Raw genomic sequence first — 4784 nt, 5'->3', positions numbered from 1 at the left:
GAGTTTCAGGGGTTGGGGGTGTAATGAAGTGATAAACACATTCTGAAGCTAAAGTATGAATGAAAGGTGGTAGCAGGCCATTTAACCACGATTGACTTGGTAATCTTTATTCCAACCCTAATTTTTTTTGTACTTGATTCTTTCATTCGCCTCGAGCATCACTTGCATTCCCTGTTCTGATAATCCACTATTTAGAAAAGGAAACCTTCTAACTTCCTAAATAAAAACAAAAAAGATCTGCGAATGCTGTAAATCAAAAACAAAAACAGAAATTGCTGGAAAAACTCAGCAAGTCTGGCAGTGTCTGTGGAGAGAAATCAGAGTTAACATTTCAGGTCTAGTGATCCGTTCTGAGGAAGAAGTGGAATTTGGCAGCGAAATTGATGAATTTTTCCAATTCTGGACAACAGAGGGAAGCAGCATCGTGATGTCATCAGTTTACTGGAGAAAAAGTTGTTGGAGGGCATTCTCGATTAGAACTGAAACAAGGAATGTTCGGCATTCTCCACAAAGATTTCCACATACAAAATGTCTACCTGAAATGTTAACTTTGCTTTCTTCAGATGCCGCCTGACCTGCCGAGTTTTTCCAGCAATTTCTGTTTTTGTTCCTGTTTGCCAGCATCCATGGCTCTTTTGGGTTTTCTTTTGAGAAAAGGAGAGTGTAAGAGAGGGGAGAGGAGAGAGAGAGAATAGTAAATGAGGAAGTGAATAGGATAAAGAGAAGTAGAAGTTAATGTTTGCACATTTCTGGAGCGAAGCTAAGAGGAAACAAAAATAGGGAAGAGGCTTGCCCTGTGAACAATGTAGAATGTGAGTTGCATAACCTTTTGGAACATGATTAAATGTCAAAATGTCACTGTTCCAGTACTTTGCTCAAATCAGTAATGATACCATAGAGGAATGTCTACAGGGTGGCCTTTTGGATCAATATGTTATGAAACCAACTACAGAACAGGTTATTTGAGACTGGGTACTGTGCAATGAGAAGGAAATAATTGGCAATCCAGCTGCCTGAGGCTTGAGAAAAGGGGAGCATAATATCATAGAATTAATTAAAATGGAGAGTGAGTAATTGATTCTGAATCCTGAAACTAAATGAAGGATAACACAATGGTAATGACGCATGAGCTGGTTATGATAAATCAGAGGATGTTACTTAAAGGGATGATGATAGACAGGCAATATCAAACATGTAAAAAGTGCATGAAGGAATTGCAACAATTATTTATTCCTGTCTGGCATAATAATGCAATGGGAAAGTTCGTCCAACCATGGCTAGCAGGGGAAATTCGGGATAGTCTTAGATCCAAGGAAGAGGCCAACAAAGCAGTCAAATGAACAACAGACCTGAGAAATGGGAGTAACTCAGATTTCTGAAAAGGAAGGCAAAGGGATTGATTGCAAAAGGAGAAAGTAGAGTATAAGCCTGTGGAAAACATAGAAACTGATTGTAAAAGCTTCCAAAGGTGTGGGAAGGAAAGAAGATCAGTGAAGGCAAATCTGTCACAGGTCTCTTACAGTCGGAAACAGACGAGGTTATGATGGGGACCAAAAAGATGACAGACCAATTAAATAAATATTTTGGTTTTGTCTTCATGATGGAAGACTCAAATAGTATCCCAAAAATATTAGGGAAGATAAGGTTTAATGAGAGGGATGGACTGAAGGAAATCAGCATGTGCATGGAGATGGTATTGGGGCAATTGATGGGATCATAAGTCCAATAAATTCCCAAGGCCTGACAATCTATATCCCAGAATACTTAAGGAAGTAGCCCTAGAAATAATGGATGCTTTGTGGTCATCTTTCAGGATTCTGTAAACTCTGGAACAGTTCCTACGGATTGGAGCGTAGCTAATGTCACCTCATTATTTAAAAACGTAGATGCAGAGAAAACAGGGAATTATAGACTGGTCAGCCTGATGTCAGTAATGGGGAAAATGCTAGTATCCACTAGGTTTATATAGCAGTGTACTTGAAAAACAAGGACAGAATTGGATAGAGTGAGCTTGTGAGTGCAGCAGGTGGTGAAGGAAGCAAATGGTACGTTGGCATGTTAGCCTTTGTAGTGAGAGGATTTGAATACAGAAGTGGGGATATCTTTCTGAAATGTTTTAGGGGCTTGGTAAGACCTCACCTGGAATATTGCGTACAGTTCTGGTTGTGCTGTCTGAGGGAAGGATGTTCTCACTAAGTGACGAATGCAACAAAGTTCAACTTGACTAAATCCTGGGAGCAGGACCATATTTACTGGGATTTAGAAGAATTCTAATTCTAATTTAATTGTAAAAGGAGAATAGGAAGTAAGTATAAAGCAACAAACTGTCATATCCCCTCCTAGCTTTGGTCAATATTTATTTTTTCAGGTGTAACTGGGTATCCTTAGGTTCTTGAGATGCTGCTGCTCCTTTAACAAGGTTATGTGGTCCTCAGCGTTTTTTCAGGAGCTCATAAAGAAACAGGTTCCAAAATGTCTGGGGTTGATCTTCTTGAAGAAGCTTTTAAGTTAGTGAAAAAAAAATACACTTGTATAATGAAAGGGGAGTGGCCAGTTCTCCCAGCTCAGCTTTTCTCTGGCTTGGTTTGGTTTGGGTTCCGAGCTGCCAGTCAGTTTTTTGAGGCCACTGGTCAAAGACACAGTGACGTGGAAGAAGGTGTTCCATGCTGAAGCTCACTGCCAATTCTCTCTCTCTCTCCTGTAAGATCCTGTTTGATTTTACCTTTTTTTTGCCAAGTGGTGTTTATGGGGATTGTTGCAGGAATTTAGAACAGCAATATTAAGCTGGGATAGACTGTTAGGGATAGACTTCGGATAGGTTAAGTTATTTTATATTCTGTTCTCTTTAGTTTGTGTTTCATTTGGTAATCTTGCAAATAAATTCCGTTTTGTCTAAAATTAAGTGGTTGGAGCAGCTGCATCACCATTGTACACTGTACAACTGCTTTTAACAACTAACAAAGTTAGGGTCTGGGCTAATTTCCTGAAATGTTTTGAGGAGGTCTGGCCTGGCCTATAACATTCTGCACAGGGTGTTTGCAATTAGATTTGATTTCCCGGCAATGTGAGTGATGTTTAGGTATTATGATTGGAGGAACAAACTGCCATAGAATAACCGAGAAAGTTTCATTGTTAAAGTTCAGAAAGAGACTCAATCTCTCTTCATGCATTCGTCCCGGCATCCCAGGAGAAGTTGACAGAGAAATATCAAACATTTATTTCTGGGGGCAGTAACAACTTCTGGAGAACCAGAATAAGAGGTGACCTAAGACTGAGAAAGGTGTTGTCAATATCACATTGTAAACATTGTTTACAGTAGCTCAGTGGTTAGCACTGCTGCCTCACAGCGCCAGGGACCTGGGTTTGATTCCAGCCTCGGGTGACTGTCTGTGTGGAGTTTACACATTCACCCCGTGTCTGCGTGGGTTTCCTCAGGGTGGTCCGGTTTCCTCCCACAATCCAAAGATGTGCAGGTCAGGTGAATTGGCCACGCTGTTAGGTGCATTAGTTAGGGGGAATGGGTGTGGACTAGTTGGGCTGAAGGGCCCGTTTCCATACTGTAGGGAATCTACTCTAATCTACTCTAATTAGAGTTAACGTATTATCATTTCCAGTTAGATCCAAGATAAATCTGTTGTCTGCTGTCATGGGGAGTAAGACAGAGGAGGCCATTTTGAAATCAAGTCACCACCTTCCCTTAAACCTGGAAATGGCACAGAAATGAAGCAGTTCCAAATTTTCAGGTTTGTGTAATCTGCAGCCAATTGGGATTCTTTCACTTTAAGGAGAGAAAGCCACTGCATGGAATACAGGCGGAAGTGCAGTCAGCTCCAAGACCACATTTGTGAGGATTTAGAATCATCCCGGAAAGTTTGCATGTCTGAAATTAGAGGGACAATCCTCCAGACAACTCTCATGTGGAAGATAGTGTGAATAAAGCAAAAATGCAGAATAAAAACCTTTGGGAGCTGTGAAACACTTTGGATTGGTTCTAGGAGATTGGATCGGTGAAAGTGAGGACTGCAAGATGCTGGAGATCAGAATTGAGAGTGTGGCGCTGGTAAAGCGCAGCAGGTCAGGCAGCATCCGAGAAGCAGGAGGAATCGATGTTTCGGGCTTCAGCCCTTCATCAGGAATGAGGCCAGGAGATTGGATACCACTGAAGAGATTAAATAATATAACAGTTTTCAACTTGTAATTAAATGTAGAAAGGGGGCAAATCCAAAGTATAAGTTTCATATGAAAAGAAAATTTAGTTTAATTAGATCTTTAGTCATTAAAGTTATTCAAAAAAAACATGAAATCCTTACGTGGTAACCTTTTAGCTAATGACTGTTATTGGTCTCTATGGAGATTGTAATGAAAGCCAGTATACACTTAATGAGTTATCAGAGTACAACAATCGTTGTGGTCTGTGTGACCTCAAATGCTGCAGTGAGTTTTCTGACAGCACACGAATAATTCAAAGTAACAAAGGCAACCAGTTCTACACTCTTCATCTCTGGGCACCTCTGAGATTACACTTGATTAGTAATCTTTTATTTATTGATGAAAAAGAGAGGACCTAGGCAACAAACATCATCAAATCAATTTTTACTCATTGAGTTATCAACATCACTGTTATTAAAACCGGGAGTGTTCTTGCAACAAAGTCTGAGATAACACCACAATGTTCTTGCAGTTTGAAGAAAGAACGTTACTCTTAAATTATAGAAAGACAAACAGAACAAGTTATGTACGCAGTAGCTGCGTATCTAATTGCATTGTTAAGTGTCTTCACATTT

This window comes from Chiloscyllium punctatum, chromosome 9 (genome assembly GCF_047496795.1).
Source record: "Chiloscyllium punctatum isolate Juve2018m chromosome 9, sChiPun1.3, whole genome shotgun sequence".
In the NCBI taxonomy this organism is placed as follows: domain Eukaryota; kingdom Metazoa; phylum Chordata; class Chondrichthyes; order Orectolobiformes; family Hemiscylliidae; genus Chiloscyllium; species Chiloscyllium punctatum.
Note: the sequence above shows the minus strand (reverse complement) of the source record.